Raw genomic sequence first — 26,023 nt, 5'->3', positions numbered from 1 at the left:
TCACAGGGCTGGACCCCGTGAGGGGGAGCCAGGAAGCAGGCTGGACTTTAAAGTCTGGAATGGAAGGGGAATTCTGGTGTCATCATCAGTGTACCAGTGCCAGAATCCAAAATTGCAGACACAGGCTCTCCCTAAAGTGACGAGTCATCCCTCCCGGGAGAAATGACACCGTGGGGGCCCCCCTGTGAGGAACCACGGGCCATGAGAAGAACACTGTGACTTGTCAGGGTCCCACTGACTTCAAACGGGACGGGTTGGAGGCCCAAGTCCCCTGCCTCACTATCTGAAAATCCCATGAAAGAGCCGAGCCTCGTTCTGAGCAGCAGTGGACAATGGCTCTTTGCCACCAGCCAGTGAAGAGTAAGTGAGAGCAACGATGAGGGCAGAGGTCTGAGGGGTTTGTGCCTGTGGGGGTCTCAGATGGCATGGAGAGGAGGGTCAAGGCTGGGAGGTCACAGTCAGGCAAGATGAGCACGTGGAGGACTGGGGGCCTTGCCCGTTCCCTCCGGACCCAGCCCCGCCCTGACCCTGGCTGCCTTGGGCTGAGCCTTGCTCTGGTCTTCCTGGTGGATTATTCTGGAGGACTTTCCAGGGAAGTTTGGAAGAAGCCCCTACCCTGCCTTCATGGCCCAGAATGAGGGAGCCCAGGATAGCAGTTTTTTCAATCACATGAGCCTCTCAGGCACGCTGGCTCCTTTGGTGCCCAGGAGGCTGTGCCACAGTGCCCACAACATGAAGCAGGGGACCCCAACATGCTGTGGGAGGACCGGGCTGAGAAGCAAATCCTGAGGTGTAGCTTCTAGGTTTCCACCCATCCAAGTTAGAAACCACAGCTGCGAGCTCAGGGCGCTCCTTCCTCTAGCCCTCAGTAGTGTGTGTTACATAAGAGGCACCTGCAGCTCAACAAATCATTACAAAATGAATCCTATGTAACCATCACCTGGGATTCCCAGGTGGCTCAGTGGTAAAGAATCCACCTGCCAATGCTTGAGACGCAGGAGGTGTGGGTTTGATCCCTGGTCAGGAAGATCCCCTGAAGAAGGAAATGGCAACCCACTCCAGTATTCTTGCCTGGAAAATCCCATGGACAGACAAGCCTGGCGGGCTAATGTGCATAGGGTCTCAAAGAGTCAGACATGACTGATGGACTGAGCATGCATGCAACCACCACCTAAGCCATGAGGGGACCTTGGCCATCTCCCCTTCATTCCTCTCTGACATCTATCTCTTTCCTCCCCTAAAGGTAAGTACTGTGCTGACTTCTGAAACAATCATTCCCACGTGTTTTTGTTTGTATTTTACAAGGCAGCATAGTGCAGTGGTAAGAACATGGATTCTGAGGACAGAAGGTGTCCATTCACTTCTTGGTTCCTCTACTCACTTTCTGCATATCCTTGGGAAGAATACTTTATCTCTCTGTGCTCACTTTCTTTAAATGTGATGTGAAGATTATAACAGAATGAAGGCCGATGAGGCTGTTTAAAAGATTGACTCTGAGTTGGTATGTGTGTGGTGCTTGCGACGGTGCCTTGGGTAGTATGGGTGTTCTTTTTAGCATGCGTGCTAAGTTGCTCAGTTGTGTCTGACTCTTTGAGACCCCATGGACTGTTAGCCCACCAGGCTCCTCTGTCCATGGGATTCTCCAGGCAAGAATACTGGAGTAGACTGCCATTTCCTTCTCCAGGGGATCTTCCTGACCCAGGGATCAATCCCACGTCTCCTGCATTGGCAGGTGGGTTCTTTACTACTAGGGCCACCTGGGAAGCCCATCTCTTTGTAGTGTATCACCTAAATATACACCCCTTAGCAAACACGGTCTAGTTTGCTAGTTTTTTCTTAAACTGTGTGCTAATGAAGCATACTCTAAAACCAACCAATGAATAAAGCAAATAGATAAGTACAAACGCTATATAATGAAAGCAGCAATGATGGTGGAAGGGAGAAAGGATATGCTAGTGGCCGAAGTTCTGGAGATAGGAGGATGGGCTGGGGCATGAGGATAAGAGAACACAGAGGTGGCATACACAGATCATGGGGATTTATTTATAACTCAGCAGAGGGGTGTAACTGAGTGTGTTCCCGAGTCTACACTCATACTGCTCGTTGCAAGACAGGCCAGTAAGTCCAGTTGCTGGGGCAAGGAATAGTGGCTTTATTTAGAAAGTCAGCAAACTGAGAAGATGGTGGACTAGTATCCCAAAGAACCTTCTTACCGAAGTTAGAATTCAGGTTTCTTTTATACTAAGAGTGGAGGGGGTGTGGTTGGTTGCTACAAACTTCTTGGCATGGAAATCCTTTATTCTTGCTGCTGTTTCCATAGGTCAGATCACAATATTCCTGTAAACCTCCAACAAGACAAATGTTATTCTCTGTTCTGTGACTTTTAATTTCTGTATGAATGGTTATACTATTCATATATTATATCATTTCTGAATGAAGCGTTATACCTTTGAAGGTTAGATCCTTGAGAACCGGCTATCATATATATTTCAGGTTGTAGGCAACATTCTGTACTTGTAGCAAAAGCAATAGAATACAAAGGCTAAAGTAAAAGGAGCAGATCCAATATGGAGTCACACATGTTCTTCCATATTACAAGAGAACACAGCCTGGATTCAAGGAGTGGGAGGGGCTCTGGGGAGTGAGGCAACCTGTCCTTCCTCTCCCACCACCAGTACCCGGCGTGGTCCTCGTGGGCTTACCCTGCCTCCTTCACAGTGCATTCTGCCTCTGATTACTTGCCTTCACACTTCTCTCCCAGTTTCAGGGCCTGGGCGCAGGTCTCTGCCCTGACAGTAGATGTTTCAGTTTTGATGCAACCTGGACAGTGCTCTAAGGCACAAGGACCCCTGTGTTTGGAAGGAAAAGTCCTGTGCTTGGGGAACAAGAAGCTCCACTCCCAACTTCACTCTGGGTAGAGATGAATTGAAAATGTAGTTGTTCAGTGAACTTGTGCTATATACTTAGAAGTAGCAAATATTTCACTGAAATGATATGGTTTTCTTGGCTTTCTCTGGATCTGCCCACTCAATCTTCAGGCTTTCCCTGAGCTCTACTTCTCCCACAGATTCTGTTTTGTAGAAGTAGACACAGAGGCAGGGTAACTTGCCCCAGCTCATATGGCTAATAAGTGCAGGGGGGCTGGCCAGAGCTGTGCTTGTGACCAGTCACAGCTCTGCTTGAGAATCTTGGTATTGCTCCTTCAGCTCTGTGGACACACTGCTGAGCCTCCATGGGGTTCAGTTTCCCTGCTTGTGAGGAACAGGACTGTGGGTCACAGTGGTCACAGTGCCTGATTCACCATACATCACCAAGGCCTCCCACGGATGCAGACCAGCCCCGGGTACCTGGAGTCTCCATGAGAAGTAATATCACGGTCTCTGGCCCCCTTGGGGAACTTCTAATGTATCTGGGGGCACAACTGATGATACAAGATGGTGAATAATTAATTTCTCAAAGTGTGATTCAGACCAGAGTATAAGAAAGGGCTCTGGGAGGGCAGCTGAATGAGTCTTGACTAGTGGAAAAATAGATCATGTTAAAGCAAGAGCAAATCCTCCCTACTCAGTGCTAAAAATTACTTTTCTGTTAGGCAAGGGTCAGACACACTTGTCTGGCAGACAAATCATTGCCATCTGGTTCCCAGTCTGCCCAACTGGCCCCAGCCCCAGCGCAGCTGGTGGATGCACCTCATTTCAACGAAAGCATCAGCACTTAGAGGGTGTGTTTTCTCTTCCTCCGCATTATATGCTTCCTTATGTTGAAATATTTCTCCACGGGGCTATGCATGAGATGAAGAGGATGTATGGTGAGAAAGCAGAGCCCCAGAAATAGAAGGCTAGTTGGGATTGTGCAAAAGTCACTGAATGAGCCTGGTGACAGAGACACCACACACCCTGAGGTTGGTTTCTTCAGCCATTTATGTAGACGTGAGAAACGTGGTTTGACTGAACTGGGAATGGAAATCCTGGAGACAGTATTTTAAAGTGTTGAGCTTGGGCTGGAGAACAAGTCTTCAGTTTGTTTTGACGCATACGGCAGCATCCATCCAGGGGTCCTTGGTCGTCCAGCGGGCCGCTCCCTCTGTGGGTTTCCCTAGGGTTCTGGGCCGCCTCTGCTGCTCATCCTGCCTCTGCGAGGGTGATTCCAGAATGTCAGTGCTCACTGACAGGCTGCAGCCTCATAGCTTTATTTTTTAACTTTTCATTTAAATTTTAAAAGTTTTACATTTTTATTGAAGTGTGGTTGACGTACAGCGTTGTGTTAGTTTCAGGTGTACAGCAGTTTGTTGCTGTTTTTGTTGCTCAGTTGTGTCTGACTCTTTGCAACCCCATGGACTGTATGTAGCATGCCAGGCTCCTCTCCCCATGGGATTTTCCAGGCAAGAACAGTGGAGTGGGTTGACATTTCCTTCTCCAGGAGATCTTCCCCACCCAGGGAAAGAATCCTGGTCTCCTGCATTGCAGGCGGATTCTTTTCTGACTGAGCCACCAGGGAGGACCTATTGTGTATTATATACGGTTTCAGATTCTTTTCCCTTATAGGTTATTACAAAATATTGAGAATAGTTCCCTAAGCTGTACAATAGATCCTTGTTGGTTATCTGTTTTGTATATGTGAAGCGAAAGTCACTCAGTTGTGTCCGACTCTTTGCAACCCCATGGACTGTAGCCCACCAGGCTCTTCTGTTCATGGGATTTTCCAGGCAAGAACACTGGAGTGGGCTACCATTTTCTTCCCCAGGGGATCTTCCCCATCCAAGAATTGAACCTGGGTCTCCTATCTTGGAGGCAGATTCTTTACTGTCTGAGCCACCAATAGTGTGTATATTTTAATCCCAGTTTTGGAGTTCCAGCTGAGAGTTGGCCATGGGCTGTGGACTCTCATATGTGGTTGCTGTCTGGGTATCTTCATTCCGCATCCCACAGGAACTTCTTCTCGACTAAACTCCCACACTTGCTTCTTCCCATCTGCTGTCTAGCTCAGTGAATGGCACCATCACTAACCCTCACCATCCCCCATGTGCAGATAGTCACCAGTTCCCACCTCTGTACCATCTTTCCACTCCATGGATGAGCCTCAGTTCAGGCCTGCATCTCCATCCTACAGCAGCTCTGCCTTCCTACCTTCCAGTTTGCTCTCCTTGAACCCACCCTCCACATAGCAGCTAAAGCGCTTTCACAGCATGAATAGGAGGCACAACCCTCTACTTAAAGCTCCTCAAAGCCTGCCAGTTGCTTTGGGGATTTAGCCTAAACTCATTCAGTGTAAAGCACCATTCCTAAGTTGAGCTTGGTGTATTATTCCAGTGGTCTGGGACTTGGTTCTTATGGGAGCCTCACTCCAGGCCTGTGCATTCTCTGATAGGAATAGGGGGTGGAAGAGGGGAAGTTGTTAAATGAAAATTTCTCTCTCTCCCAACAACCCCACTCCACCATATTTCTGAATTCAAAACATCCCAGCAGAGTCCAAGATGCTGTTTCTATGATAGCACATTTGAGTAACCCACTGACAAATCAGTAAGAAAATAACCCGTATGGGAAAAGAATTTGAAAAAGCATATATATAGGCTTACCAGGTGGAGCTGGTGGTAAAGAATCAGCCTGCCAATGCAGGAGATAAAAGAGAGGTGGGTTCAATCCCTATCTCAGGAAGATCCTTGGGAGGAGGGCATGACAACCCACTCAAGTATTCTTGCCTAGAGAATCCCATGGGCAGAGGAGCCTGGCAGGCTACAGTCCATAGGGTCACAAAGAGTCAGACATGACTGAAGCCACTTACACACACATGAAAATACATAAACACACACACGAACATACATAAACACACACACACACAGCACTTTGCTGTACACCTGAAACTAACACAGCATTGTAAATCAACTGTACTTCAATTAAAAAAAAGTACTTTACTGAAAAAAAGAAAGAAACAAAGAAAGAAAAATACAAACAGCTTAAGCCAATCATGGTAGACAACCAGGATAACCAGGGAAGAGAGCTGCAGCCTTTATTGCTCTTCCAGACCAGAGCCAACCCTCTTCTGCTGGGCCCTCACTGAACCTTGCCTGTAACTCTCTTATGACATTTCATGTGATGTGGCATCTATTTATTTGTCATTTGGTTTATCTCTTACTTTAAACAATCAGCACCTTGAGTTCGGGGAAGGTGCATCTGCATGCATCTTCCGTATCTTTGTCCAGTGCATATCTTCTAGCCTAGAGCTGAGGAGGATCTCAGTATATGAACGGCCAATTATTTAATCATAATATTACATCCTTTCCTCAGTAACCGGGAACATTTATTAAAATAGCTTTCTAAAAATATCTCCCTATAATTAGAAAGATTATGTCCCTAATAAGTAACCTGTACTTAGAAATCAGTAATAAAAAGAGAAATTCCCTAAGAGAAAAGTTGACCAAAGACAATAGATAATTTAGAAAACAATTTACAAAAGAAACAATACCAATGGCCATGAAACATATGGCAGAGCTTGACCTCCATGTAAACAATGAAAGTTACTGTTTCTAGGAGGTGGGAAAAACAGGAGCTCTCTTGCACTGTTGGTGGAAGTATAAATTTATAGAACCCTTCCTGAAAGAATTCAGTTCAGTTCAGTTCAGTCGCTCAGTAGTGTCTGACTCTTTGCGACCCCGTGAATCGCAGCACACCAGGCCTCCCTATCCATCACCAACTCCCAGAGTTCACTCAAACTCACATCCATCGAGTCGGTGATGCCATCCAGCCATCTCATCCTCTGTCGTCTCCTTCTCCTCCTGCCCCCAATCCCTCCCAGCATCAGGGTCTTTTCCAATGAGTCGACTCTTTACATGAGGTGGCCAAAGTACTGGAGTTTCAGCCTCAGCATCAGTCCTTCCAATGAACACCCAGGACTGGTCTTCTTTAGGATGGACTGGTTGGATCTCCTTGCAGTCCAAGGGACTCGCAAGAGTCTTCTCCAACACCACAGTTCAAAAGCATCAGTTCTTCAGTGCTCAGCTTTCTTCACAGTCCAACTCTCACATCCATACATGACCACAGGAAAAACCATAGCCTTGACTAGATGGACCTTTGTTGGCAAAGTAATGTCTCTGCTTTTTAATATGCTATCTAGGTTGGTCATAACTTTCCTTCCAAGAAGTAAACATCTTTTAATTTCATGGCTGCAATCACCATCTGCAGTGATTTTGGAGCCCCCAAAAATAAAGTCTGACACGGTTTCCACTGTTTCCCCATCTATTTCCCATGAAGTGATGAGACCAGATGCCATGATCTTAGTTTTCTGAATGTTGAGCTTTAAGCCAACTTTTTCACTCTCCTCTTTCACTTTCATCAAGAGGCTTTTTAGTTCTTCTTCACTTTCTGCCATAAGGGTGGTGTCATCTGCATATCTGAGGTTATTGATATTTCTCCCGGCAATCTTGATTCCAGCGTGTGCTTCTTTCAGTCCAGCGTTTCTCATGATGTACTCTGAAAGCAATTAAGCAATAGTAATTCAAAAGTTCGAATTTACAGGATCTTTGACCCAATAGTCCAAGGACTGTGTCCTCTAGCAATAACTGGATAAGAGTACAAAGTTTATGTGCAAGAATATTGATTGCACCATTAATAATAAAACAGTTGAAAATGAAAATAAGTCAATCTTTTGTCATAGTGATTTGGTTAAATAAATCATGGTAACAGCCATATAATGGAATATTATGCGATTGTTAGAAGAGAAGCAATCTCTATATCTTTGCATTTCTATTGTTGTTGTTCAGTTGCTAGGTTGTGTCCAATTCTTTTTGACTCCGTGGACTGCAGTATGCCAGGCTTCTCTGTCCTTCACTATCTCCTGGAATTTGCTCAAACTCATGTCCATTAAGTCGGTGATGCCATCCAACAGTCTCATCCTTTATTGCCCCCTTCTCCTGCCCTCAATCTTTGCCAGCATCAAGGTCTTTTCCAATAAGTAAGCTCTTCATTTCAGGTGGCCAAAGTGCTGGAGCTTCAGCTTCAGTTTCATCCTTCCAATGAATATTCAGGGTTGGTTTCCTTTAGGATTAACTAGTTTGATCTCCTTGCTGTTCAAGGGACTCTCAAGAGTCTTCTCCAGCACCAAGGTTCGAAAGCTTCAATTCTTTGGCATTCAGCCTTCTTTATGGTCCAACTCTCACATCCCTACATGATATTTTTATTAATATAAGGAAAAAATGCCTGCAATATATCAAGTAAGAGAGACAGATTATAAAGCTTTTTATCCATCTACCTACCCACCCTTCCTTTCATTCAGCAAGAAAATAATAAAAGAGTATTATGAAACCATTAACAGTGATTATCACTGGATCAAGTTAGACTTTTTAGTGACTTTCATACTTTATTTTGATCTTGAGCCACTATAGCTCAGTTGGTAAAGAATCTGCCTGCAATGCAGAAGACCCGGATTTGATCTCTGGGTCAGGAAAATCCCCTGAAGAAGGGAATGGCTACTCACTCCAGTGTTCTTGCCTGGAAAACTCCATGGACAGAGGAGCCCAGTGGGCTATAGTCCATGGGGTCACAAGAGTCAGACACAATTGAGTGACTAACACTTTTACTTTTTCATATTTTATTTCATATTTTGAAAAATTTACAATTAACAGTGTGATGTATTATTCTTATAATAGCAAAAACAATAAATTTGCCAAAATGGGGGAAAGTTTTTCTTCCTGTTGATTAAAAGAGCAATATGAGAGATTTATCTTTGCTTCCATTTGGGGAACATGTTGCCATGTGGGATAATTTCTCATCATGAGGCATCTTGGCTTGGTAGATTAGCCCCTGGTGGCAGAACTTCACAGCATATGGAATTTGTCCTGCATTTTTGACTCCAGCTTTCACTAAGTCCCAAGAAATACAAGATAACATTTTCATAGTCCATTCCTACACCAACAAAGGGGAACAAATTACATTTAATTTCCAACTATTGATGAATAAGAATTGTGTGGGTAAACACAACATATAAATAATAAACATCTTATCCATGCATTTTATCTCTTCTACCTCCTCTCCTCTCAATCATTCTTTTGTACGCATTATCAAGACAAAATGAACTGATTTCCAATTTCTCTTTTGTGCCCCATGTGCTCTTGGCCAGACTTATTTTTAGAGAACTCTTGCCAATTCCTACTGACCACTAATTTCTTTTCTATCCAATCACAAAAGGTTAACTAATACAACTGTACATTTTTCCTTGGCATTGATGGCATGCTCATCTAAATATGTCTCCTGAAAATTCAACCTTCTCCCTTCTTAAGAAGCTATAAGTGCTTTGCCCTTTGGTCCACAATATTGATGTCTTTATGTTGATAAGACTTGATAAACTGGAAGTGGCATCTCTGGATGCCCTGGTAAGATGATATATGTGTTCTCAGATCAGATCAGATCAGTCACTCAGTAGTGTCCGACTCTTTGCGACCCCATGAATCGCAGCACACCAGGCCTCCCTATCCATCACCAACTCCCGGAGTTCACTCAGACTCACGTCCATCGAGTCAGTGATGCCATCCAGCCATCTCATCCTCTGTCATCCCCTTCTCCTCCTGCCCCCAATCCCTCCCAGCATCAGAGTCTTTTCCAATGAGTCAACTCTTCGCATGAGGTGGCCAAAGTACTGGAGTTTCAGCCTCAGCATCATTCCTTCCAAAGAAATCCCAGGGCTGATCTCCTTCAGAATGGACTGGTTGGATCTTCTTGCAGTCCAAGGGACTCTCAAGACAGTGTTGGAAATAAACCTTACAGAGATTCCAGGGGTCAGCTATATGGTAAAGTTTTTAGGCTCCAGTATTCTGAACTATGCTGAACATTCTCTCCAAAGCAAAGGATCAGTTAATACATCTGCACCTCTTTACAACCATGAAGCAGGCACAGATCTTGGGAAGTCCTTCAGGTACTGGAAGCAGTATATATTGCCCTTGTGACAACTGCTTCATCCCATTTATCAGAGGAATTTCACATGACCGGCAATTTTGATTTGGTCCCAGAGAAAGACGGGGCTCTGCAGCAGGTCTAAGCTGCAGTATAAGGTGTCCTGCCTCCAGGGCCATGTGAACTGGAAAACCCCACAGTGCTGGAGGTACCTGCAGTAAAGGAGAGCACTGTGCGATGTCTCTGACAAGCTGCATTAGAGGAGATGCAGTGCAGATATCTACGTTCTAGAGCAAGGACATGCTATCTGTTGCAAGAAATAATGCACTTTTAAAACAGAAGCCCAAGGTACTAAACCTGGGAAGAGACTGAACATCTTGCCAGAAGTCATCAAATACATGTGAATCCAGAACTACCCTTCAGAGACTGAGGGCTGTCATTCACACAAGTCATAAGGCTGGAGAGGCCCAGCATAATTCATCCTACAGAGGTCATGATGCAGCTAGGAGTGGGCCTGAGCAGGTCCAGGTCCAGAGGGCATGAATACTCTGACCAAGTTGAACAGACTCACATATCAGCTGCTGCTGCTGCTGCTAAGTCGCTTCAGTCATGTCTGATTCTGTGCAACCCCATAGACAGCAGCCCACCAGGCTCCTCTCTCCACAGGATTCTCTAGGCAAGAATACTGGAGTGGGTTGCCATTTCCTTCTCCGCTTGTGTTGAACTGACACTTCCCTATAACATTAAACCAATGGTCAGGAGTTCCCTGTGACCAGTTGGCAAAGGAGGGGAAAAAAATCCAGCCCTGACTCATGGAGAGCTGACTGGATCCGTTGGTGTGAGCTAAAAACAGACTGTGCTGCATCACAATTCCACTCAGGGGAGTCTGAAGAGAGTAGGAGGGCAGGAGAAAATCCTGCCCGTGGGCAGAGCTGCAGGCAGCGTAGCAGTCATCCTGTTTGTGAAGAGAGACACGTGGCTTTAATCCTGAGCTATGGCAGGTGGTTTGGCTGCTGGGTCAAGGGTCTGGATGCAATAAGACTGGAAGATTGGGGATGAGGTGATGTAGGGGAAGAGCACACAAAGGTGTCCCAAAGTGTAGGGATTATTATATCATATATGAATGCCCACCAGAGAGACTCTACTATAGAATCAGAGACTCAGCAACCAGCTGGACAGGATGACGTGACCTGCTCTCAGCCTTCCCAGTGCTGGTACAGTGGGCCTGTGAATGGAGTCACAAAGGTTATAGATGTAAAAGATATGAGAACAGTGAACAGATACAGCGTAGCAGAGTAAATGACCCTGATCATCATGAGGAGGTAGGGTTGCTGCTGCATCCTGGGGATAAGGAGGAATAGTTTGGAAATTCGGGGATTTATTGGAGGGAATACTTGGTGCCAGGTTTTAGCTGAAGATGGGTGATACCTGATGAAAGCATGGCAACCAAGGGTTCAGATCCTTCACGGATTAAAGTTTGTGTCATTTCAGCAAACAAGGCACCTAGACTGGTGGAACTGCTGGTGGAGAGAGTGGGAAATGGTGGAGGAAGGAGAAGTTGAAGGTCAGTTCCAGCCAAGAGACCAGCTGCAGTGGTGGGTGGGAGCTGCTTTTCTTTTAATGGCCCCATACCAGCCAATCTCTTTGGAAGATTGCCACCTGGTCACTACACTGCCTGCCCAGAGGTGCCTGGGAGTTTCCATTTCTTCAGGGCCCCCTTTAGCCAGGGCTGACAGTTTATGAGCACAAAGTCCAGCTCCTGGCTTTGATGGGGACCAGTTTATAAGTTGTATCTCACGAGACTTCACCTGAAATCTCACAACCTAGGGTCCCTACCTTTCCAGGCCTGATTCCCTCACTCTCCTATCAGTTTCTTCCAGGGCCTGTCTTGCTAAGCCACCAGCCCTGGAATCTTCCTCTCAGAGTCTGCTCTGGGTAGTCTCCTACCCCTTATGTAGATAAACAGAGGTAATAATAGGTGGCATTTGGCTTCTGCACAGCACTGTGGTGAGAGCTCTTACATAACAGGATCCACTGAATTCTCCAGAACCCCATAATGTGCTGAATAAACTCTCAGCAGCAGAGCTTAGGGCTTAAGGGCACAGATCCTGGAGCCCTACTGTGCTGTGCAACACTTAATTGCTCAGTCGTGTCTGACTCTTTGTGACACTATGGACTGTAGCTCACCAGGTTCCTCTGTCCGTGGGGATTCTCCAGGCAAGAATACTAGAGTGGGTTGCCATTTCCTTCTCCAGGGGCTCTTCCCAACTCAGGGATCGAACCCAGGTCTCCCGCATTGCAGGCGGATTCTTTACCATCTGAGCCACCAGGGAAGCCCAAGAATACTGGAGTGGTTAGCCTATCCCTTTTCCAAGGAATCTTCCCAAACCAGGAATTGAACCAGATCTCCTGCATTGCAGGCAGATTCTTTACCAGCTGAGCTACTAGGGAAGCCCGGAGCCCCACTATCTGGGGTCAAATTCCAGTTCTGCCAGTGACTGGCTATGTGATCTTGGCAGGTTACTGCCCTCACCTATAAAATGGGGATAATAATAGAGTCTACGTCACAGGCTATTTATGAAAATTTGATGAGTTTATGTAAAGCATTGGTATGCTTTGTAGATATTTGTTAAGTGAACAGGTACCTTACAGGTATAAGGAGCAGTCAAGACTTAGGAAGATTAATTAACTTGCTCAAATCCACCCAGCTAAAATAGTTAGCTATTTATGAAAATTTGATGAGTTTATGTAAAGCATTGGTATGCTTTGTAGATATTTGTTAAATGAACAGGTACTTCACAGATACAAGGAGCAGTCAAGACTTAGGAAGATTAATTAACTTGCTCAAATCCACCCAGCTAAAATGGTAAAGCCAAGACCTATAAGATTTCAAAAGTCAGTCTCAACTATGACACTACGCCACCTCTGGTCAGGCCTACTGCACCTTCGTTTGCTTTGTGCACGCATGCTAAGTTGCTTCAGTCATGGCCAACTCTGTGTCGGATTTAGAATACTTCAAAAGGCCCACTATTCTCTGAGGGCGCTCCACCCATCCCTGGCTGGCTTTTGTTGGGAGACAACAGAAAGAGCCTGGGTCTCGCTGGGGCCACCATGGGGCTGAGGCCAGCTCTGCATCACTGTATATATTGTCTTGTCTTGTAGAGGCTGTGGTGGTGGTGGTTTAGTCTCTGAGTTGTATCTGACTCTTGCAACCCCCTGGACTGTACCCCACTAGGCTCCTCTGGCCATACGGTTTCCCAGGCAAGAATCTAGAGCAGGTTGACATGCCCTCCTCCAGGGGATCTTCCCAACTCAGAGATCGAACCTATATCTCCTACATTAGCAGGTGGATTCTTTACCACCGAGCCCCCTGGGAAGCCCACTTGAAGGGGCTGCTGTGTGTTAATTCTCAAGGGGATTTCTCCACAGACCTACATCTTCTTTATTTCATTGCTACCCCCTGCCCCCACCTGACTTCCCCCAAAAGCGGTGACTTTCCTCCACTACTGAAGTGAAAGCTTATGAGGACTGTTTTTTAAACTCAAAAATCTTTTTCTCTGTTTCCTCAATTGCCAAGGTTAATGAGCTAATAATTTAAAACATACGCAAACATGTAAGAGGGAAGATTAAGAAAATTCTCACTTGTCCCCTACGTGGCTTCCTGAGGCTGTTTCACCCACCCAGGCCTTGACTCACTGGGGCCACCACAGCCTGCTCTTGGGACTTCAGGATGACACACCTGGCAGGCATGACGAATGTCCTTATAAGGCAGCTGCTGGGCCCCCCAGAGGCTTCCCTGGCCTGCATTTCACTTGGGAGATGAAGCAATGTCCTTGAATGGGAAGGGCGGGGGCTGCCTGCTCTCAATTCTCTGTAGCCCCACTCAGACGGCCCTACTTCCTCTTCTCATGGTTCGAATATGAGAAATCTCATTACAGGAGAACCTTAAGAAGGAAACCATTTATTTCCAGGCTATTCAGTGAGCACAATTTATTGGTAATCTCATGGGGTCACTATTTACAGGAAAGGTAGGAGCCAGATGTGGAGCTGAGCTTCCAAGCTGTTGGGGACCCAATATAGTTTCATTATTTTTTCTTTTGAGGCCCTCAAGGTCCATGCAGGGCTCAGGACTTAGGAAAGGAGGTAACTTCTTTAGTTAGAAAAGAAAAGGAAATTTTAATATCTAATGTCATAGGTATGAAGCACAGGGTTTTACACGTATCACCTCATTTAATTCTCAAGGTGATCTGTGAAGTCAGTATTTGGGTATATAGTGGACTTTCCCTGAAATGTCTGCTCTGATCTATCTGGCTTCTCTCTAGAGTCCAGGATCAGCCAGGCTGAGGCCCCTTGGGTTATTTGTATTTTAACCTCAAAGGGTGTTTTCTGCTTTTCAACCTTAACATTACATAGGGCTCAGATCAGTTCCAAAGGCTTCCTCCCAGCTCAGATACCCAAATAAGCTGCCCCCACCAAAGGCAAGTGCTCGACTCCCCGGCTGCCCACAGCCATCAGGAGCCCTGGAGCCCAGGAGACCTTGTGCACCTGCAACTCCACCTCTTTACCTTAGCCCATCGTGGGGGGCGGTGGGGAGTCCGCAGCCCCTTCTAGGGCTTCATATCTGGCTCCCAGTTCGCACCCCATGCCATCCCCTCCAGTTAGCCTGCTCCTATCTGAATTCCAATCTCAGTCCTAATGCCTTTTCTTTAGAGGAGGCTGAAGAAAAGCCTCTGACCTCCTCCTCACCTTAAAGGGCAGCCCGATCCTTGCGTCCACTTTCCCTTGCCTTCTTTCCCTCTCAGCAGTACCTGTCTGGCTTGCCCTCGTGTATTTTCTGTCCATCTCTCCACCAGCATGATCACATCATTAAGTCAGGGATTCACATCAGTTTTGTTCACTCCATGTGCACAGTGTCTAGGAAAGACCTGACATGGAACAGTCACCCAAAACATTTGTTGAATGAATGGACTGTTCTGCATGGTCAGGAGAGAAGAATTTTTATTTTCCTGGTCTGAAAGGTAAGAGAAGAAGACCTTGAGATAAGAGGGGGAAGGGTGGGGGGAGGGAATGGGAGGAGAGACACAGAATGAACTGAGAGAAGAGACAGGATGTAGTCTGAGACTGTTCTCCTCTGCAGGTTACTCCGAAGCGTGGGAGCCTACACAGGCTGCTAGAAGAGGGGCCTCTTCTAGCGTTCACGTGCATTGAGGGGCCATACAACATAAACTTTCAGAACATGGGCTTTGCCACAGACTCAAAATTTGAGTCTGGGCTTCACCATTTACTAGTTGTAAGGCTTTAAGCGAGGAATGCACCTCAAGGCCTCAGTTAAATGGGAGTAACAATATTATTGCATCACAGAGCAGTTGGAAGCCATAAATGAGGTACATGTGTTAAGCACGTAGCACCAAGTCTGACTCCTGGCAAGTGCCGAAGAGAAGACAGCTGCGCATGCGCCTGCCATCACAGCTGTGATCCTCCTGATTACAAGATTACTCCGGTGATTGCCTCTTCAATTTTCACTGACTCTCAGTTGATTACCATTTTCCAAAAAGCAACAAGTGGTTTTGTTTTTGTCTTTTGCTGCCATCCGGGAGAGACTGGTGAATAGCTGGGGGTGTGCTGTGGGTGCTGAGAGGCCAGCGTTGCTATTCAGCCTATGAAACGACTTGCCCCTCACGCAGCCCTGGGGATGAGTCTCTGCACTCGGCCGCCTTGAAGGTTCTGGGGAATATGGCCGCAAGTGAGAACCCCAGGGTATCGCGGGCCCGTGAGCACACTGAGCACACAGGACAGGGCACAGCCTGTCCAGCCGTGACGTGCGCTGGCTCTGTGATCCCCGCACCCCGCAACCACTCAGCCTCGTGTTCTTCCTGTGGAAAGCAGGACGGTGTTTCCTGGTCTCTGCTTCTACCGGGTTTGGATGACCATGACACGAAAGAGGTTATGACGAACAGCTTTGGCAGTCGTAAACTGCTATATAAATCCCCGACCGTCATGATGTCATCAGCATTGTCTGCAGCGGGAGGGTGCCCGACTAGCTGACTGGGGATCCCTGGCTCCATGGACATCTCGGTGTCACCCACACCCTGTACCTCATAGACAAACGCCCTGTTCGTGGCGCCAGGATCAAATACCACTCAATGATGTGTCCCCGGCGGGGTTAGAATGACACCAGGCTCTCATTCCCAGGAGCGCCACCACTGCACCCCCCAGTCAGGCTGGTGGGTGTCTGCCAGATGTGCGAAGGCAGGAAATTAGCACCAGCTCTGAATAAACATCTCTGCACTGTCGTAGTACTGGACTCATGGAAGTCCCACGGCCCCCCGCCCTGACGAGACAGACACGTTCCAGCCCTCCCCATCCCAGCCTCAACGTTTCTGGGAAGCGCTCGCTCTTAGGTGGCAGCAATGTCCAGGGCTCCACGATACCTCCTGAGGCAGACGGGCAGGGACAGGATATAGTGGCGCCCGTGGCCTCAGCCCGTGGGTCAGACACCTGGCCCAGCCCACAAAACCAAGTCACCTCTGAGAAGCAGCTTTCCTTTCATTTGGCCAGAGCCGGCCCCCAGCTGCAGCAGGCAGGGTGCTTGCCTCAGGCCCTACATGCATTTATGAGATAAATGTTAACTGAGTGACTACTGTGCAATCTGTACTAGGTGCTAGGAATGCACCAGTGAACAAAACCGACTTTGAATTTCCCTTCCCTCATGGAACTTCCATTCTAATGTGGGGACGATGGGGGACAGAAAAGAAAAGGTAAAGAACTAGATTACGAAGTGTGTTGTTTAGTCGCTAAGATGTGTCCAACTTTTTTGCGACCCTGTGCACGATAGCCCACCAGACTCCTCTGTCCATGGAATTCTCCAGGCAAGAATACTGGAGAGAATTGTCATTTCCTTCTTCAGGGTGAGGTGTGTTAGCAGATGACAAATGATGTGGGAAGCTGACTGGGTGGGGAGGGTGAGGGTGAGTGCAGGGAGAAGGAGGAGCAGGTTCCATGGGGAGGTCCATGGAGAAGGTGGCGCCTGAGACAAACCCAAGGCGGCGAGCACCTGGGAGGGAGCAGGGGAACATCCTGCAGAAGGGAACAGCCAGTGCATAGACCCTGAGGCCTGGCCACCGCCTGATGCGCTCGAGGAATTAGGAGACCAGTGGCTGGAGCGGCTGGGGGAAAGTAGTGAGTTGGGAAATGAGCAGGGTGAGATGTGGAGAGCAATCCTGGCAGGTGACAGCAGGAGAAAGGGGGTTCAAAATCAGCTGGTGGCAAAGGCTGGCTCTGGTTTGGGGGTCCTAGGAGTCTATATAATGTGGGCATGCCTTAAGAAAAGCTATGAAATCACAAATATGAAATTAGGCACAAAGTTTTGGAACTGCGAGCGAGGATCTCTGGAGCTCAGTTTCCTTAACTTCCCACTGGTGGAGCAGTGGGGTGGTCCTAGGTCCCTCCCTCCCTTCTTTTTCTCTTTTTCCTTCATTAATGAGAAAAGATCCCATTTGAAAGTAGCCAATTAAAAAAATCATAATAATTTTTCTTAAAGTGCCAATTGTTATCTCTGTCTAGGTGGAGACATTTGAGCAAGTTTGGATATAATATTGAAACTTTGGTAAATTTGTTTCAGTGGGATTAGTTGTAATGCAATCTTTTGCCTTTGGGAATAAATCAACCAAGAAGCATTTATAGCACAGTTGCCACATTCAGAATGCAAGTCCTGGAGGCGTTTTCCGGTCTGGCTGTGAAGTCAGCGCCTGTGTCTGTGGAGAGAGTACTTGATGGTGCCATGGCATTGCTTCTTGGGCCCTACACTTGATTACTTCTCTGCTTATTTAATACGCTTTCCCTAGGGGCATCCCTGATGGCTCAAGTGGTAAAGAATCTGCCTCCAATGCAGGAGACACAGGAGATGCCAGTTCGATCCCTGAATTGGAAAGGTCCCCTGGAGGAGGGCCTGACAACCAACTCCAGTTTCTTGCCTGGAGAATCCCACGGATAGAAGAGTCTGGTGGGCTACAGTCCATGGGCTCACAAAGAGTTGGCCACGACTGAAGCAACTGAGCACACAGAGAGACTCTCACACACACACTTGAGATATCAACCACCCTCTGTCAAGCTTAGTGGCAAATCAGTCTCCAGTCTGACTTTCTGCTACCTCCTGGGTGGTTTTCCAGGAGGCAGAGAGCTGTGGTCACACTCCCTGATACCCCTTCTCCACACAGTTGATGGGAGTGGCCTGCCTGAAACACGTATATCTAACCACAGCTCTGCTCTAAGCGGCAGCCTGTACTAGTTGCTGTCCTCCATATCAGAGGTTCAAACATGGAAATGTAACTCATTTTTCAACTAAAATATTACACTGAACACTCATAGAAGAAACAGATGGAAAGTTATTTTACTAGTAGACATGTACTCTACAGGCTATGTTTATAACATTTGCTTGTTATGAAGCCAGCCCCTCTGAATAATGAGGCTAATTTCAAAAGCACAAATATTTGAAAATTCACGGTCATGGATACACTTGCAGTTTATATTTTTTATTTATTTACTTATTTTAGTGTAGATGATTTACAATGTTAATTTAATTTCAGGTGTAGAGCAAAGTGATTCATATATACATAGATATTCTATTTCAAATTCTTTTCTATTAAAATTATATATTTTATAATAAATATGTATTATAAAAATATAATATATTAAAATATATTAAAATAAATATAAATATTAAAAGTTTTATATATATTATATACACTTATTATATATTCAGTATATAAAGTATACTGAATATGCTTTCCTATGCTCTTCAGTAGATCCTTGTTGGTTATCTATTTTATATTTAGGGATCTGTTAATCCCTACCTCCTGATTTATCCTCCTCTCACCCCTTTCCCCTTTGGTAACAGTAAGTTTGTTTTTTATGTCTGTGAGTCTACTTCTGTTTTGTAAATAAGTTCATTTGTATCATTTTTTTGATTCTCTATATAAATGATATCATATGGTTTTTTATCCTTATCTGACTTATTTCACTTACTATGATAATCTCTACCTCCACCCATGGTGCTGCAAATGGCATAATTTCATTCTTTTTTAGGACAGACTGATATTCCATTGTAGGTGTGTGTGTGTGTGTGTAATCTTCTTTATCCATTTGTCTGTTGATGGACTCTTAGGTTGCTTTCATGTCTTGACTATTGTATGTAGTGCTGCTATGAAAACTGAGATGCATGTATCTTTTCAAATTAGAGTTTTTGTTTTTTTCTGGATATATGCCCAGGGGTGGGATTGCTGGATCATATGACAACTCTATTTTTAGTTTTTTGAGGAACCTCTGTACTGTTCTCCATAGTGGCTGCACCAATTTACATTCCCATCAATAGTGTAGGAAGGTTCCCTTTTCTCCACATTTATTATTTGTAGACTCTTTGATGATGATGCACTTGCAGTTTTAAATCATCCTTGGCATCAGTTTATTCCTGTATTTTTTTCTATTGCCCAATGTTGAGAAAGTTTGATTCAAGATATAAGTAATAAAATTAGCAACATTTTTATGTTTTATTTACACACAGCCTGCCTTGCCAACTTGGGATGCTCTTAATTAAACAAATCTGAGATCTGGAATGCAGAGGAACAATTTTGAGTCTAATAGTGAATCATTAACAGTATCTGCTTTCATTGCTTATGTTAAACGTGAAAGTCCCATCAGAAGTAGCTCAAAGTCAGGAGAGGTGCACGTGCGGTGTTATCCTGACTCTACAGCTGACCATTATGCAAAGGGAGTGAATGTAATCACTAGGTCTTGTCAGCCTGCATCTGGTTATTCAGTTTACTGAGGTTGTGCATTTGTGCAAATTGATGCAAGAGGACACACACTGGCCTGAATTTTAGGAGATCACCTGTACAGAGATACGGTCTTTCTAATCAATGACACTTGTATTAAATATTCAAAATCATGAACCAAACCATAAGAAAAGATCAATTCTCACTCTGTCAAAGAGCATTTGCCCAGTTACATAAATTAATGCATTGGTGGTCTCCAATATGGTAGTATTTGATATAAAGCACGTGTGATTATGTTGATGTAAAATAACAGTTGATTTTTTAATGATTTAAAGTACTTATTGTACTTTTAATGATTTAAAGTTCTTTAAAGTACTTATTGGACTTCCCTGTAGCTTAATGGTAAAGAATCTCCCTGCAGTTCAGGAGACCTGGGTTTGATCCCTGGGTTGGGAAGATCCCCTGGAAAAGGGAATGATAATCCACTACACTATTCTTGCCTGAAGAATCCCATGGATAGAGGAGCCTGGGAGGCTATAGTCTGTGGGGTCGTAAAGAGTCAGACATGACTGAGCAACTTACACTACTAAAGTATTTATTTTGAGTCGCTTTCTTTAAAAATTATTTTATTTTTTAAATAGGGAGCAGTCTCTCAGAGCTATCTGAGATGCTGCCTCCCAGGCTGCAGTCCTCATTTTGCTCCCAGTAAAACTTAACTCACAACTCTAAAGTTGTACCTGTTTTTAGTCGACAGTTATGGCGCAACGAAGTGACCCAGAATGGACTTCCTTCCTTCACTTGGACTCTACGAGGAACTGGAGCATTGGTACCAGCTGTGGCCCCTTGCACCCATCAGCCTCCTCAGCAGACTAACTTGGATGCCTCACGCATGACCTGCAACCAAGACTGGAAAAAGACATAATTTAAGAAACTGTCTCCAACCTGGATGGATGGACCTTTCTGTCAGATACTGTTAACTGACTCATGCGCAGTGAAATGGAAGGGAAATTGACTCTTAAATTAACTCCCACTTCCAAAGGCCCCTAAGCTGGACTGGTCTATAGAGAGGCCTGCTGACCTCAAACTCACTTTAAAACGAGTCTCAAAGAGGAAGCTGCACTACACTAGGGTCAGAAGATGACAAGATTAGAAGTAGACAGCTTGCCCAAGATGCTGGATCTGATTCATATGATCATTTACACTGTTTTCTTTATTCCTTGGACCTGTGCCTATCAGTCAAATGGTTTGAATCATGGACATGATTCTACACTAGTTTAAATCTCAATTCAATTGTTGAGTTGTGGCCAATAACCTGTGTCTAGTAATTCTGGGTTACCTTGGTGGATTTCCCTCTTTCAAGACTCTGATTGGATACACCTTAGGAAATTTATTTTAGATGAGAGTTCAGTCCTGTTCTGTCTATTCATGATATTACTAGATGAGATCCTCTCATCTGGCCAATTAATAATACCTGCTCTGATCCTGGCCATAGATTTAAGTTTTCTTTTAGGGTCATTCAAACTCAATCAGAGTGATGAGAGCTAAGTCTTAATCAAAAAACTAACCTCTCATCTCTTAAAAGGAAAACTCCCACAATTATGGGATGAATCTATAGGCTTAACATCAGACTATGATCATTTAAATTTAAAAGCTCCTCTATGTTGGAAACAATTAAATCATACTAAAAATGACCAACCTGGTAATATTATGAGACAAAGCTGGGTGCTTTATGAACTATGCCTATTATTACCCTTAGAGAGAGAAATTGGTATGGAACTCAGTGGATTTGTGGCACTAATTTATGGCCTTGATATCTACAGGGATGGATACAAAGGTGTAGCCTGGATTTCCATGAATTTAAGGTCATACACATTAACAAATTAGAGGTAACCCCAACCAGTCTACCATTGGTATGATCCCAATTGGTCAAAGCTCTGTATTCTACTGGTATAACCATTTAGCAGCTTTTTGTGTGTGTGTGTCTTCATTGAGGTTGGAGGATATAATTGGCCATATCGAAGCCTTAACAACTTTCATAAGCTTTAAATGGTAGTAACTGGGCTATTAGCGTATTGAATTCTGAGATCTCTATGATAAGAAAGGCAGTGCTACACAACTGCAAGGCCCTTGACACTTTACAGCACCACAGGAAGATAGCTGTGCTACAATCCAAAGTGAATGCTGTATTTTCATTCCTGATAAATCCTTTAATGTAATACATTTTATGAACCATATGAAAAATCATATTTCTGCCTAAGTGACCCATTCCCTAGTCTTGACAATCTTTTAAAAAACTGGTTTGGTGTGGGAGGCTCATGGCTAAAATGTTTAGTTTTAATTCCACTAATGTCATTAATTATACTATTTGTATTTTGCCCGTTTCACAAGATTATTGTTTCTTGTATTACCAAGTGTATGACTGAGCCTCCAATGAAAATAATGATGACTAGACTTGATATATATATGATCAATGATTGTAATAGTGTAACTCTAGATATGGGAAGATGCAACAAAAGGGAATACTTTCCTGGACCATGACTAGAAGACAGGTGTCCAGCGATCTTTGACTATTAAGACCTAGTCCAATAATAGCACACTGAGCGGCCTATCAGCAAAAACTTTCAGAACTGGGAACGAGCCTTCCCAGTAATGTGAGAATGGTCATGAAAGGCCCCCCAAGGTATGGTCTGATTTATGACCACAAGGGGGCCGTGTCAACTACAAATTGACACTTACCAAGAGCATTGCCAACGACTGAACAGCAAAGGCATCTGCCATCTGCCTCTATGCGACTGAACCCCACACTGCTGTAGCTGTTGACCTTCAACACCCCCTGAGGGAGTTCAGGGTGGAGTGAGGCACTCTGTGCTCCAGGGACAGGTCTTTAGATAGTTGGAGGTTTTTAGGAACTGATTTTATGATCTCAGTCCTTGCATCTCCTTATATCTAGAGAAGCACTAAATTCCTTCATGGTGACGTTAGAGCCTCAGGACTAACAGAAAACCCTTTTGTAAACTGAGTGCTTAATGGTATTGAACTCCCCATTCACCAAAACCTTATATATTGACCTTCCCCCACTGCCACTTTGGAGCAGTGTTTCAAAGCTACCTGAGATGCCGCCTCCTGGGCTACAGTCCTCATTTTTCCCCAGATAAAATTTAACTCACAACTCTCAAAAAAAAAAAAAAAGTATTTTATTTTTTAAATAGAAAATCCATGGTCATGGTCCAAAACCCAAAAGATAAGAGAAGGATATTTAGTGACAAATCTTCTGCTGCCTCATCCTCAACCAGTGTTCTCCCCAGTACTTTTCTTCATTGTTACTAGTTTCTTTTATTCCAACCAGAGATTGTGTGTGTGTGTATGAGTGTGTGAGTGTACGAGTGTGTCTTAATTTAGGCTACCCTAGAAACAGACCTTGACATAAGGATTGAAATGCGGCTATTTATCTGGGAAGTGCTCCCAGGAAACTTCTGCAGGGACTGGGGCATGAGACTGGGGAGGGAAGGCAGCCAATAAAGGGAAGATCATGTTGTAAATCCCACCATAGACAAACAGAACATAAGTTCACTGGGGAACTCTGGGAGCCAGCATAGGACACGTGGCCCACTATTATTTCTCCCAAAGGGAAATGAAGCTGGTGTTTTATAACCAACTGCATTGTTTGAGGTCTGTGGGGTGTGGGCAACCAGCCATGTGGCCAGGCTCAATGAACCCGGGTGGTCAGAAAAAGTTCTTGGTCAGCGCAAGAGCTGGCACTTTGGAGCATGCAGGTATGGCCTGAAATGTTAAGGAGCAGGAGGTATCTGTATAGCATCTGCTACAACATTCTCCTAAAAACATTTAGAAAGAAGTTGACCAAACATTTGCAGCAATTTTGGCTCAGTCCCTCAAATGCCAGGCTTCCACAGGGCCTGGTCTGAAGGCTGTTGGCATTCATGGGAGCATCAAATGAAGCTTTCCAGGGTGTGGCTCCCATCAGTGATTCCTGGTTCTCGTTCTCACCTTGCTGCTGCTGCTGCTGCTAAGTCGATTCAGTCATGTCCCACTCTGTGCGACCCCATAGACAGCAGCCCACCAGGCTTCCACGTCCCTGGGATTCTCCAGGCAAGAACACTGGAGTGGGTTGCCATTTCCTTCTCCAATGCATAAAAGTGAAAAGTAAAAGTGAAGTCGCTCAGTCGTGTCCGACTCTAGCGACCCCATGGACTGCAGCCTACCAGGCTCCTCCGTCCATGGGATTTTCCAGGCAAAAGTACTGGAGTGGGGTGCCATTGCGTTCTCACCTTAATCACAGTCAAATTCTAACCCAATGATAGAAGCCATCTGCACTGACAGGCCTCGGGTATCATGTAGCACTACCTCCTGCTCTCTTGACCTGGGAGCACCCTTTCCTTCCTCTTTCTTGCCTGATGCCACTTATTCTCCAGATTCAGGTGAATAGAAAGAATTAATTTTCCTTTGGGGTTAGTAGGGGGCTCACTGAGGCATTTTAGCCCAGAGTCTGAGAGACACTATGCTCTCAGGAATGATTATCTTTCCACCTCCCCATCTGTCGGATGCCTTGGGGAATATTCCTTGTCACCCTCGAGCTCAACTGGGAGTCCACTCTGCTCACTGTCCTAGCACCCTGGGCTTACCTACTGGAATGGTCTGCTTGCCCGTCTGTCTCCCCCAGTGGTACCAGGAGCTTCTTTAGGGCAGGAAGCAGGCTTTGCTCACCTCTGAATCCCTGTGGTTGGCAGTAGGGCTCAGTAAATGCTTCTGAGTAGAATTCACCTGAGGGCACTGCACCACGCCCCTTCTTTGCAGCATTTGTAGGCATCCTGAGGGAGAAATCGCTGCACACAGGGTGGCCCTTGCATGTGTGTTAGGTGGCCTTATGTAAGGTACACATATGTAACGGAGGTTGCTGCCTCCTTCCTGGGGAGAGACCTGTAGACCTGCTCCTTAATTTGCATGCAAGATTGTTTCTGCTCTTTCTTTTTTGTATTTGTTTAATGGATAGGCAGGCCCTCTGTCCATAAATATTTCCAGAGTCCCTACTATGTGTCGGGCGCTGTTCTAGGGGACGGAGATAGAGGGGTGCACATGACCGAAAGAGAGTCTACCTCAAAGAACTTACTCTCCTGTGGAAGATGTAGAATTCATTTGGACTAGCCTTCTGTTGCCGTCAGAATCTGAAGAATCTGGAAGAAGGGGAGCTCCTCTGGGACTGGGTGATGAAAATCTCAGGCAGTTGTAAGTAAAGGCAAGGGAGGCAGACACCCCAGTAGGAGGAGGGAACCAAAGGAGGTCAAGGACAGCTGTCATTTAGAAGCATACTGAGCGTGTCTGTGTTCAGCATATGGATGTCATAAAGAGATAAAAGCCCCAGTCCGTTCCTGTAAAGATCTGCTGTCTATGGCGGGAAAGTCACAGTAATCCTGAGGATTATCTACTGGTGGGGACCATCTAGGCAACAATTTTTAAAGACTTTCACTTTGGAAATAATTAGAGATTCAAAGAATGTTGCAGAAAATGGTACAGAGAGGCTGTGTGCACTGTCCCCCAGTTTCCCCTGTTGGTAATATTTACATAACTGCAGGACAATGGCACTGCCAGGAAACTGACATGAGTAAAAGGCACAGATCTTATTCACATTTCCTTTGTTTACATATGAGTCTATGAGATCTTTTCACATGTGCAAATGTGTGTAACCACCACCTCAATCAGGATATAAAACATGTTGTCATCACAGAGAATCCCCAGTGCTTCACCTTTATAGTCACACCCTCCCCAACTCCCCAGCCGCTGTTTAGTAGTGAGTTTTGAAAGTCCTTTATGTTCTAGACATGAGTCCTTTGCCACACGTATGGTTTGCAAGTATTTTCTGCTAGTCTATAACATGTCTATAGCTAGTCTATAGCATGTCTTTTCATCCGCTTTACAGCATCTTTCATGGAAACAAGATTTTAATTTTGATGAAGTGCAACTTAATGTTTCCGTTTATGGATTGTACTTTTAGTGTCATGTTTAAGAACTCTTCACTTTTTCCTAGATCTCGAAGGTTGTTTATGTTTTCTTCTAAAGGTTGTATAGTTTTACATTTAAATCTATGATCCTTTATGAATTAATTTTGTATAAAGTGTGTGGTTTGAGTTTTGTTTTGTTTTTTTGCCTATGGATATTCAATTGTTAGCCTCATCTGTTTTAAAAAAACCTATCCTTCCTCGATTGAGTATCTTTTGCTCCTTTGTCAAAAATCAGTTGACTGTACGTGTGTGGATTTATCTCCGGCTTTTCTATTTTGTTTCATTGATCTATGTATTTATTCCTCCATAAGACACGTTATCTTGAATACTGTAGTTATACAGTAGATCTTAAAACTGA

The 26,023-nt window shown here is 45.0% G+C and overlaps 1 long non-coding RNA gene across 1 annotated transcript; it reads left to right on the top strand.

The window, feature by feature from the left end:
• The first annotated feature begins 443 nt into the window (after positions 1-443).
• LOC147375845 (uncharacterized) lies at positions 444-26,023 on the top strand. Its single transcript, XR_015160538.1, has 2 exons — positions 444-1,243; positions 20,399-26,023. It is a non-coding gene; the product is annotated as an uncharacterized LOC147375845 (long non-coding RNA).

This window comes from Bos grunniens, chromosome 3 (genome assembly GCF_055505025.1).
Source record: "Bos grunniens cultivar Pamir isolate PY7600 chromosome 3, Bosgru_T2T1.0, whole genome shotgun sequence".
Lineage (NCBI taxonomy): Eukaryota > Metazoa > Chordata > Mammalia > Artiodactyla > Bovidae > Bos > Bos grunniens.
Note: the sequence above shows the minus strand (reverse complement) of the source record. Positions and strands in the feature narration are given on the sequence as shown.